At 40.7% G+C, this 12,476-nt stretch overlaps 1 long non-coding RNA gene across 1 annotated transcript in view; it reads left to right on the top strand.

Moving 5' to 3' along the window:
* The first annotated feature begins 7,083 nt into the window (after window positions 1-7,083).
* The window catches only part of LOC137155602 (uncharacterized), a 33,516-nt gene continuing 28,123 nt past the window's right edge, over window positions 7,084-12,476 (top strand). The window contains exon 1 of the long non-coding RNA XR_010920568.1: window positions 7,084-7,480. This is a non-coding gene — a long non-coding RNA (uncharacterized lncRNA). The remainder of the gene's footprint in view (window positions 7,481-12,476) is intronic.

Here is a 12,476-nt window from a genome sequence, read left to right on the forward strand (position 1 = left end):
TTTGCACACTGAAAACTCCCATAGACCTCCATAGGAATTTTGAATGTGCAATAAATGCAAGATCTAAGATAAGTAATAGAACAAGTTATGGTGCATATTTGTATCCTTTGCCTTCCCAAACAATTTTAACTCAGTCTTAGTCTACTGAATTTTTAGAACTAAATTAAATTAATAAAGTTTCTTAACACAAATAACTTTATCTTTTCTCTGGATCAGCTCAGGCAAAGCTCAGCCGATGAACTTTTATTTTTGTTTAAAAAAAAGAAGCAATTTTTATGGAGTGAGACAAAATTACACCAGAATCTGTTACAGAAAAAGACTCCTTTGTGCAAATCCAGCTGTTTGGAGCTGTGCCAATGAATATCCCGTAGGAATGAACCTATTTGTCTAAATGACTGTAAGACATCATTTTCCATTTCTCAAGTTTGCACAGAGCTCTTGAAATGGTGTCTGGTGAGTCATATCAGCAACTGCAAAATGAATCCAATGAAGAACCTCCTTGCAATCTTTGTTCTTGCCTTAACAGAACTGATCAGCAAAGATTCCATTAAACAAATATTATAGGCAGGCGCCAACAATCAGCTAAGATTGTGAGACCTTGTAGAAGCAGTGAGAAAATTGTCCAGGCCACACAATAATTTTGTGTAAATACAGGAGACATATTTTTCTATTATCATTTTCTCTGCATAACAAAAAATATCTTCAGTTATCAACTAAACAAAAACCTAGTCGAGAAGGATGAGGATGCTTATGCTATCTCTATTATCATCAGACCACAAAGGGGACATTTAGTAATAATAATAATTAAGGTCAGGATTTACTAGATGTACTTTTTTTTTTAGAAGAGGAAGGCCTTATATGCTCACTGGAGTCCAACAACTAAGTAAGGTAAAGCAGAACATCTATATAATACAAACTCCCACTGTTTGTTTGTTTTTTTAATGGATCAGCAGTAGCCATTCAATAGTTAATTTTGAAATTAATGTCAGATATAAGCAAATTTCAACCACTCTAAATTCTCCAAAAAGACACTAATCCCTCAAATATTATATATGCCAGGTCTCACCATAAAAGAGAGTTTTTCTGGGAAGTTTGGGAAAAATCAGAAAAGAAGATATGGGGTTTCAAAATTTTTCTCATTTTTCAGGTTTTTAATGTATTCCTGCCTTTTTTGGCTCATCAAGCACCAAATGTATTGTGTTTGTTTTGGCTCACTGAGAGGTGTCTTTTAATTTTAGTTGGGAATTACAGAAATATAGAGAACTGCTAATATGTATACAGAGCAAAGTTTAAAATATAGATAATATAAATGTGTTCATATAGATAAATATTTATAATATAGAACTGCCTGCTGTTTCCAGGTTTTCCTCCAGTCCAGCTGGGCTACTGAGCTGAGCCAGTGGGATTTGTGTGTATTGTAGGTGTGTGGGGAGTGCATGTGGGGAGATATGAGACTGGAGTGAATTACTGAAGGGTTAAAAGTAGGAATCCTTTGGGGGGAAGGGTGTTTGGGAAATAGATTAATGGATGGGAACCAGGAGGGACTTGGGTTGTGGATAAATGTCTGGGGAGTACATTGGTCTGTACTCCCCCATCTCAGAATGGTGTGCTTTGAGGAGACGGCAGGAGGGAGTTCATGGAAAGGGACAGTAGACTGGTGTGTCAAGAAGAGAAAGATGAAAGGGATGCAGGAGGCATGTGAAATGTGGACAAAGATCCGTGTTGGGAGTTGAATTATTGGATGATAAAGAGTGATGATGGATTATGTAGAAGTGGGATGACTGAATGGATACCCCAACTGTTAACTTCCAGACTTGTTATTACTTAGGGGTTTTTTAAATGTGTAGAATTTTTGTCAAAAAGTGTATTTTTTGCAAAGGGAGAGGAGTTAGCTGGACTTCACTGAAATGCATTGATTCTTTTTTAGTGGAGATATTTGTTTGTGAGTTTAAAAGTGTCTGTTAGTAATTAAGTGAGACCTGGCACAGACAGAACTGATCAAGACATTGACTAGTCAACTTGCAAAGCTGAAAATTCACATTACATGCCGTCATCAAGGCTGTTGGGCACAATGAGCCTTCCTCCATACATTTTTGCCCACAAAATGCTACAGAAGCTGTGTGCAGGCACGGAAATTTCAGTGGAAAAAGTGGTAAAACAGTTGACGATGAAAAAATATTTTGTCCAAAAATTCCCAACCAGCTCTACTCACTTCGAATGATGTATTATTAAAAAGTTTAACAGGGCAAGGAGAAAATGTTTCTAGGTTATTTTTTTTAGCAATTTCTGTAATGGCATGTACAATATTTTGACTTAGTAAGGAGCTAGGGTAGAGAGTGGAATCTCCTTAATTCCTAATTTTCTTTTTTTAATTTATTGTATTGATGATGGAAAATATATTTTACCCTGAAGGTACCAAAGTGTTTTGCTTGAGGATTTCCCATATCTATCTATTTATCTATCTCATCCTCATCCTCAATCTCATCTCTGCAGTAGGGCTGTCATGCTTTCAAAGATCTTTTTCCACAGAGGTGTTCCTTTGGGGCAGACCTTAGCATATCACCAAGAGGCGTGGGGACAGGGTGTGCAGGGAGGTGCTGCTGTTGTCTTCCCTTTCAGGTCCCTGATACTGGCTAAGGCTTTCAGGTGAGACCAGGGTGATGGGACACACTGAGTGCCAGTTGACTGAAACCTCTAGGGTATGAGGACCAGAGAGAGAGACACTGACTGGGGATCAGGGTCTAGGTTATATTACAGGCAGTGAAATGATTTTCTTCAGTATTTATAGCAATCAGTTGTGTTAATGACCATAAATCATTTGTTGGCTTCCCTTAGCAAAAAGCCAAACACTTACAATGAATATTGCTAATATCTTTATTATTATTAAAAGTAGCCTGTATTTCAGGAGCCTAAGTATAGGATTTTGTCAACCACTGCATGGACCCAAGCTGTTAAACCAAACCATTTTGTTAACTAAAGGGATTGGGGGGTGGGGGGAGGGACAGGGAGTTAGACTACAGATTTAGGTTTTGAAGGAGCTAACCTAAGGCCTAAACTACTGAACAGATTTACTTGTATTTTCCAAAAAAGAATTTGGTGATGACACACATTATTTGTCGTACCTAACAAAAGGAATTTAATCGTCATAACAATAAACTTCAACATTCTTAACAATGAAACCATTTAGCAGTTCTTACATAATAAAGATAGTAAATCTCAACAGAATTGTATCTTTTTAATTTAATATTTTTATAAGAGAGAATCTACAGGGTGAAATTCAGACTACACTGAAGTCAATGGTAGTTTTGCAATTGATCTCAGTGGGGCCAGGATTTCACGCACATTGGTACTTATAGCTGTTATTATACACTGTATACAAAATAAAAATTAATCCTTAATTCTATCCAACAGGGCAGTATATTGAAAAAGTTATTCATAACTGGATTCAGTATCCTACTGTATTAGAAAGTATTAAACTATCTAGTGGTAAATCTTCACACTGTCAGATAAAATTAACCTGGTGATATTTTTTCCTCTAATGATCAGTTAGTATGTTTTTCCAGTGGAAAAGAGAGCTAACCTTTCTGGTAGTATGTAATTTCCTTCATACAGCTACACAATTATGTATACTGTGAAGAGAGTACAAGTGGCAATTTGTGCTTTGTTTTGTAAGTATAACCATACAGATGGAAGAAGTTAAAATAGAAAACGCCCACAAAGGCATACAGAGTCCATTCTGTGAAGTGTGTGTGCTGTGTATTATAAATTGGGTGGAATGGAAAAAGAGAAGTTAAGCAAACCACATGGTTAATCTATATTAACTGTTTAGAACATTCTTGCTAGAAAATTTGTTTGATAGAATACTCACAGATAGAGAATGCTGAAGTGGTGCAAACACAATTAATTTAAAAAAGGGAAAAACACTGTATCAATTTGCAGTATTCCCTCTGGATTTACACAACTGAAACTGAGAACACAATTTGTGTTTTATTAGTCAAATGATTATTGGTTTATTATACAAATGGTTGCTTTCAGTTTTCTGACAAATAAAACATCATGGGACGTACCTATTAAACTTGATTGCCAGAAGTGCAATTATTTCAAAAACAAACTGTAAAATTTAGATTTGTAGATATAGTGAGGCAGCATGACTTGGAGAGTGAGGAACCACTACACTCCCCCTGGTGGGCAAAGCTAAACCCTGCCCCCCTCACTGGAAATCCTGGGGTGAGACAAGAAGTATAAAAGGAGAGCCCTCTGGAGCTCAGTTGGTGCTGAAGCACCAGAGGGAGCAAATGTCTCTTCCAGGGAGCTCGGATCCCCACAGGATCCCAGACTAGGCCCCGAGTAGAGCTGCGCCCTGAATTCAGAGGAAGCAGATGGGTACCCCGAGGAACTGCTGGGACTGCCACCAAATGAATGCCCCAAGGAGCTATGGGGACTGACAGCTGCCAACTACCCCAACCTACACCCAGAGCCCTACACCCAGACTGTGGTAGGAAGTAGTCCAGGGGAGCCAGACTTTAGTCGGGTTTTGCTGCCAGAGAGTCAGCGTGAATCAAAGTCAGTGTGAATCAGTGGAACCATCCACTGTTAGCCCCCTGGGTTGGGACCTGGTGGAGTAGGGTGGGCCTAGGTCCCTTAACCCCCAGCTGCTGACTCCATCCCTGGAATGGCAGCCGAATTGCCCCCCTTTGGCTGGAAGGCCTGTGCTATGTTGGCTTACCCCAGCCGGAAGACTGTGGAGCCCTAGACTGTTAATTGCTGTCTGTCCCAGCCAGGTGGCTGTGGGCTAAAGATTCACCCTCAGAGTGCCAGAGCCCCCCATAGACTACTGATTACTATCTGCCTGTACTATTTGTAATCTGGGAAGTGTTACTGCTAAAGGCCCCTCCTCCAGCCTAAGCGGAGGAGTCACTGAACCCAGGATACAACTGATTATGGGGGACAACTAATGAAAAAAACCAGGAAGGGGCGTGGAGGTCACAGGTTTAAACGAAGGGAACTAGAAAGGGACACCAAGCAGAGAACCCTGGACAGCGCTCACAGCTCCCGGAAGGTGTCAAGGGAGCCAGTGGACGCTGCCCAGATGAACTCTGCCCGGATGCGTGAACACACAAGGGAACGGAAGTAGGCCCCACAGTCACAGAGTGCCCCCCTGCCAACCTCCTCTCCCTGGTCTTGTAGATGGCCATTTTGGCCAGGGCGAGGAGGAGGTTGACGAGGAGGTCCTGCGACTTTGTGGCGCCATGGATGAGGTGTGCGTAGATGAACAGGTGCGATGAGAAGTGCAACCAGAACCTCACCAGGAGGTTCTGGAGGAGCCGGAAGAGGGGCTGCAACCTGGTGCACTTGAGATAAATATGCGCCAGGGTCTCCCTCACGCCACAATAGGAGCAAGTGTCAGGGTGAGGGGTGAACCACGCCAAGTACACACCCATGCGCATGGCCCGTGGAGGAGCCACCAACTGATGTCCCCGGTGGGCCATGGGGTCAGGGTGGAGTACAAACAGAGTGGCCTCTCTCTCCACTCGAGAGTGAGGGACCACTACAGCAGGGTAATACATTTGATAAATCATCATTAAAATATCATTTCTATAGAGCAATATAGTCCAGGAAGAATTTGTCGATAGTACAACTGCAGCATTGTTTGAAACTGGGGAGTATTTTTAAAGTTAACATTCTTGTGATGGCTTGGTACAGCTTAATGTGTGCGTAGGAGGATTTGCAAATGCAGTCAACAACAGCCATATGGCATAGTCTTGACTAGAGCCAGACAAGTACTACAATATAGTCTTTGGATAAATTATTCAGAATATATAATGGCCTTCACCAAATCAATTATTTGTTTCATTCTTTTGACAGACAATCTACCCAGCTCTATAGCTGGATGAAAAAAAAACCAAAACAAAAATAGCTATACATGATAAATAATTAATGAAATATAAAATTTGGAACATTTGACACACATTCATATATATTTGACACATGTTAATCAGCCACATCTTGTCTTGAGACTTGATGATGGCTAGGTATCTTGGCAAGCAACAACAGTACTGTATCTTCTGAGAATAAAAATAACCCTTACCTATTGATGATACTGATTCTGTGTATTCATATTTACCGTGCCAAATTCTTGGGCCATATCCCCTATATATTTTTATCTTTATTAGTGTAGTTGGGGATGATAGTGTTAGTATTCAGTCTAAGTGTGTAATCCTTTTTCTGAATGAGATTAAGCCGTCTGCCTCAGTCTCATGGCTGTGATTTTCCCAGGTTAACGATATGTTGTGTAAAGACCTAGTCCTGCACACACTTAAACACATGAATAACTTGATTTTAAAGTTTTTCACCTGCTTAAATATTTTCAGGATCAGGCCCTATAAAGCATTACTTTTAATCATTTTAAATGTGTTGTCTTTTAACTTAATTTAGAATTTCCTTGTTCTTGTATTATGTGAAGGGTAAACAGGAACTCCTACCTGACCTTCACTACACCACCCATTATCTCAGATATGCTTCTTCTACAATGTCATTTTGTCCTCTTCACCCTAAACTATAAAGTTCTAATGGTTTCAATCCCTCTTTCTATGGAAGACCATTCTTGTTGCCCTTCCCTGGACCTTTTCTATTTCTAATTGTTTTGGGGGGGTGGGATGACCAAACCAGCCCTGCTGCCCATATTGGAGGAGGAGAGAGCCTGGGAGCTTTGTGGAGAAGCTGTAGATGGCTGGAAGTGTGCAGGGTTGCTGGTTTATTTTCACAGAGATCTCTAGTCCATCTGTGGGTATAGAGTATAGCACCCTCTAGCTCTTGTGAACCACTGCTGGGCCTACACATTCAGGAAGATGATGCAGTTAAAACTGTATTTCATTGGAAGCTGAGTGTTTTGAGATGTACGTACTTTCTTTTCATTTGTTTTTGCCCAGGAGAGGAAGAGATAGTCCACTGATTTTAATGGAAGTTTCATGACCTGTAAGGGCAGCAGGACATCCTGATATCATGCGGTCTCTACTCGTCGAATGCACGAGGTACATGACTAAGCTGGCACAGAGAGGGAAGTATTAACATTGCACACCAAATAAAGTCTGGCACAGATTACTTCTCCTTTGTAGCAAGCAGGAAACCAGAAACCAAATTGTGAATGGTCTGGCCCTGGGACGGCAAAACTCCATGCTACCACTTAATTGGGGATTGTGGTAGCTCCACAATTAAGCCCTTAGGTAATAATAAAATAAAAATTACTATGTAATACAGCGGAATTCAGGAGTGTAAAATATAATTGCAGAAGGCAGCTGTTATTAGGCATGTAACATATTTACATGCATGCAGTTTCAAATAGTGACAGATGAAGAGCAACAATATATCAATCAATCTCTACTAACTTTGTTTTTTCTACACAGTTTTTTTCTTTTTATACAGAGTGAAACAAACAACAATAATCAAGGAAGAAAAGGAGAGAGATGTTGATGTCTGCAAGGTACAGCTGAGCTATAGTGGGAGATATCATTTTGTTGCTGCTAATGTTATTTCCTGTGTTAAGTTCCCCACAACATTACTGCTGTGAGCAGGTGGCAGTGATGAGCCTTTCTCTGGCTAAGTGTCTATGGGGAGTGGCCTCTCATAGGATCTGCTGTGGTTTTTCATGCTCAGCTGAAAACCTAATTTTCTGATGTCAGACAAACATAAAAAAGAACTTCACAATAAGAAAATAAAGTGCTTTATGTTTTGACTTCATTTCATTTACACAATGTACTGTATGACTGTATAAAACTTTAGAAAAGAGGCCAGAGGAGGTAAATATAGTTAACTTCATTTTTCTCCTGTGTGAGTGGTGGGGAAAGAGGGTTTCGTTGTTTTTTTTTTTCTGTAACTGGAAAAAGTACAAGTCTCTCTCATGTTCCTACCACTTTTTTCCATGGAGAATTGATTTGATTCTTCTCCAAACATTGTTTCCTGTACTTCCAGAAAGGAAATGTTTGTTCCTGATTTCTTATGCATAGAAACACTGTAATGGCTTGCTCACAAGGATGGAAATTGTAAGGAAATTAAGACTAATTAATTCCTTTATGATCAGAATTTGTTGAAAGTTACCCTTGTGTCATAAATAGAGGAGACTGGAAAATCCTATTGCATCTAGACAAGTGGAAAAAAAAGCTTTCCTAAAAAGAAGCCTAATTTCAGGCAAACTGGGAGTAAATTAAATTTAAAAATGAACTGTAAAGAAGGTAATTTACTAAAGAGAATTGGCAGACTGGTTTATACTGTACTCAGTTCACATGGACTTATTAGTGTACTGATGGTTCCCTCTCATAGGCACAAATTCACTGTAGGCTAAACAGGTGCTATATTCCTTTGAAGTCCATGGAATTATAGCTGCCTGCAACAACAACGATTCTGGCATGTGGAGAGGAGACTATGCCAATATAAATCATTTAATTACTTTAATTAACGGTATTTATTGTGAATTGATTAAAGCGTGACATCCAAATGGCAATTTGAGATGTCTCAGCAGAAAACTTAAAATGCTCACTGGGCAACTTTTGTCAGGGACCACTTTATTCACTACATTCTTGATGCCATAGTTATTGCATGTGCAAAAATCAACCCAGGAAATCTAGGATCTTGTCTACATGTTTTTGTAGAACTGGAATGTTTTATCAGTATAGTTATACAGGCATAAAACCCTTCCCAAATGAAATAAGCGAAACCAAAAAAGGTGCTTTTAAACCAGAATAAGATGAGGGTTATGCTGGTACAGCTATATTGGTTCTACTCAGAAAGGCCAGAGGATACTATTTAATTGTACTGTTCTTCCATCAGTCCTGATGCTGTTGATATTTAAAAAAAAAAAATCAGAGGCAGGGAGAAACACTGACATTAGTGGCAACATGATGGAAAAGCAGCTGCTATTATTTATGTTTAATCTACTAACATGACTTAAAGTGATTGTTTGGGAACCTCCCTATTTAAGTAATGAAAAATCTTTGCTTGCTTAGCCAGATCTCTTCCTGTTTCAATTAAAAGAAAAGCTGTCAAACCTTACTTAAAAATCTCCATTAAAATAATTTCCAGTACTTTACAATGTGCTCACTTCAGCCGTGATTCTGTTTTGCCATGCTGTTGCTGGGATGCTGGGTTGGCGAGAGATGTCAGCTCTAAAAATACTATTCTCCTTTTTGCTTCTCTCCCAGCTGCATTTTCCCACTCTCTGGGTTCATTTTGAGCCAGAGGACACAATAAACAAAAACTCTCATTTACTCCATCCTCATTTCCTCCTGCTAATATTCATTTGGAGAAATGATGCCTAAAATAAAAAATTTTCATTCTGTCTCTCATCCCCACGCTAGCTGCTGACCTTACTGAATATCCAATTTCACTTTGTACTGTATAATGTTTAGAGCCACAATAATGATTCAAGTCAACCTAGAAAAGTTATAGCTATAGTTATTATTTGTACAAAATTTATCTTCATGGAGGAGCCATTGTGTTATGAGCATTGGAGCTTTGCAAAAAGAACAATTTTTTGCACAGACTCTAAGCTATGTAACACCAGATACAGCCCCTTTCCCATTTTAATAGGTACTTTATAAATTGTAGGTAAAATGCAGTAAAACATTCTTGAGATTCTTTTTAATTGATGCACTGGTGCATAAAGTAAATTATGTCTCGCTTGCATGAATTTTGCACTCTCCTAGATCCTGATATAAATACAGAAGATTGCATATATGAATGCAGATCCCTTTATAGTTGTTTTGATATTAAATAATTTCATTGTAATCCTCAGTGCTGCGGTTTTATTTAACGTCTTCATTATTGATCCAGACAACCATCAAAATTAACACTCATGAAACTTTAAAATGACACTAAATTGGGAGGAAATGCAAATACTTGTGGGGACGAGGAAGAAAAACAAAAGAACCTGGACAGATTAGAAACGTGGTTGAGACATCATAAAATGCTTCAATGTAGAAAAATGCGGACCAATGGATTTAGGAAGAAATCATCTGAAATATATAGGGTCAAATCCTGGCCCCACTAAAGTCAAAGGGAGTTTTGCCATTGACTACAGTGGAGCCAGAATTTCATCCATTCACTCAACAGGCAGGAAAATCTGTGAATCATTAATGCTGCAATAGATCTAAATGTGATGGAGGACACCAAATTACACTTAGGTTTTCAATATGATCCGGCTGCTTCGAAAGGCCAACATGAATTTTTTTTTTTATGTAAATGCATCGTGTCATGAAACCGGCAGGTAATTGTGTCTCTCCTTATGAATCTAATTCAACTATACTTCAAATATTGGATTATGTTCTATATAATTAGCATAAAGATACTGACCAACTGAAAGAAATTCAGAGAAAACCAACAAAACTGATAAATGGGCTGGAGTGATTAGGTTAAGATGGAAGATTAAAAGAGACAAATAATATGTATTACTTGGCTAAGTGATGACTGAGGCCTTGTCTACACTTGAAAAATAAGTTGACAAATGTATGTCGACTTTCAGCCACCACTATATGGCTCATGTCCACACTGCTCTCCTTGGGTCAGTGGAGTGCATCCTCACCAGGAGCGCTTCCACCACCCTAAGGGGCAGGGTGGGGGGAGCTTAGAGAACCATCCCAGGCTCCCTGTGGGCTGCCCCCGCCACCCCTACTCCCGGAAGCCAGGGCAGCACGTGGGGACTTCTTCGCACCCGCACTCCCGGGAGCCAGCTGCAGCCCAGTCTCCTTCCCGGTCCCGGCTCTGAGCCAGAAGTGGGCTCCAGCAGCCCATTTCTGGGCTTTCTGGACTGCAGGCACCCACAGTGTGCCCAAGTCCCAGGCTTGCAGCTGGGCTGCAGCTGCCCACACCCTAACTTGGAACCAGGGGGCAACCTTTCATGCCCCGGCTCACAGCCAGGGCACAGCTGCTGCATGTCTCGGGCTTACAGCGGGATGGCAGCAGCCTGTACCCCAGCTTGGAGTTGGGCAGCAGCAGCAGTCTGTGCCCTGGCTTGCAGCCGGAGCGGGTAACCTCCCGTGGCTTGCCCACACCCTGACTCACAGGTGGGAGCTTGGTGACAGCTGCCGGCAGCTTGCCAGCATCCCTCCTGGTCCCAGCTCTGAGCCAGGAGCCGGGTGGCTTACTCTGTCCTGATCAGAGCTAGGATCAGGCTATCGCACCCCTCACTTTTCAATTTCACTGTTCTAGCGGACAATTGACAATTGACAAGTATGACAGCCTCTTCACCGTTCTAAGGGGACACAGTGTCTACACTGATACTGTGTCTCCCTAGCTCTGCCAACAAAATCCCTACGCCTCTGGTAGAGAAGGTTTGGTTTTGTCGGAAAAACAGGGCAGTTTTGTTGGTGGGGATGTGACTGTAGAGTGCATGCTAACATTGGTTTTTTTTTGTTTGTTTTGTTGACAAAACTCTCTAGTGCAGACCAGGCCTAAGTGTGGGGTTAAGGGAGATATAACAGTCTCCAAACATCTGAAGGGTGTAAACACCAAAGGAGAGCAGTACAATATTTCATATGGAACACAGGGACATAAATTGGAGAAAACTAAGAGAACTACGATAAAACTAAGAGGAGGGAAAAACTAGGCTGAATATTGGGATAAATTTTCTGAACCGTATTAGGCTACAGAAAAGTCTCCCAAGGAAAGTGGTACACCCCAGTAGTTGGCACAATAAAACTAGGATGCACAAAACACTAAAACGAAGGAAACAATCTTTTATTGGCAGAGAGATGGTGTCATTGTTCTAGGGCTAACTACACTTCTGCCCCCTTTCTGGTCTCTCTGAGTGGACCCTCAGGTGTCAGGCCTTTGCTTTTACCTATCTTGGGATGGAATTTTGGAATTCTGTCACTCTTAGCCCATGATCTGGGCAACAGTACTCTGTGTACTCACCTTTCTTAACTAGCAGATCTGGCTGAGTGTGGGCACCAGTAGTTCCTCCCCTTCAGGAATCTGTGACCAGTGGAATATAGTGATAAAGCAGCTTTCTGAAACCAAGATATTGTTTCTTTTGCCATAGGAACAAAGCATTTAGAGAAAAATGATTTTACAACGAGCATTCTATATGCATGTCTATCTTACCAAAAGTCTTGCCATCCCTAGATGGTAATCCAGGCAGGCCTAAGTTCTTCAGGTACCTCCATTCAGGCTCCAGTGCCTCAGCCTGGTTTCCCTGAACAACTACTGCCCCCTTTTAATCAGAGTTTGTTTGATCTCCTGTGTCCACTGGCCTTTTCCTTTCCTGGTTCAAACCAGTTCTGTAGCTTGGCTGAAGACAGCTTCCAGAAACTGATAGTTCTGGCATTGTTCCTTAACCCTTAAGTGTTTTGCAGAGAGGTGACTATATTGAGCCATTCTTCAACTTCCCATTTATTTTTCTAGAGAGACCTCTGTAGAGTTAAACAAATATAGTCATATGGAAAACACACCAATAACAGGGTAACATAGAGTGTCCATAAATTATC

The sequence above is a fragment of the Emydura macquarii genome, unplaced genomic scaffold, assembly GCF_026122565.2.
Source record: "Emydura macquarii macquarii isolate MOO-44397 ecotype Brisbane River unplaced genomic scaffold, CSIRO-AGI_Emac_v2 contig_1363, whole genome shotgun sequence".
Taxonomy (NCBI): Eukaryota; Metazoa; Chordata; order Testudines; family Chelidae; genus Emydura; species Emydura macquarii.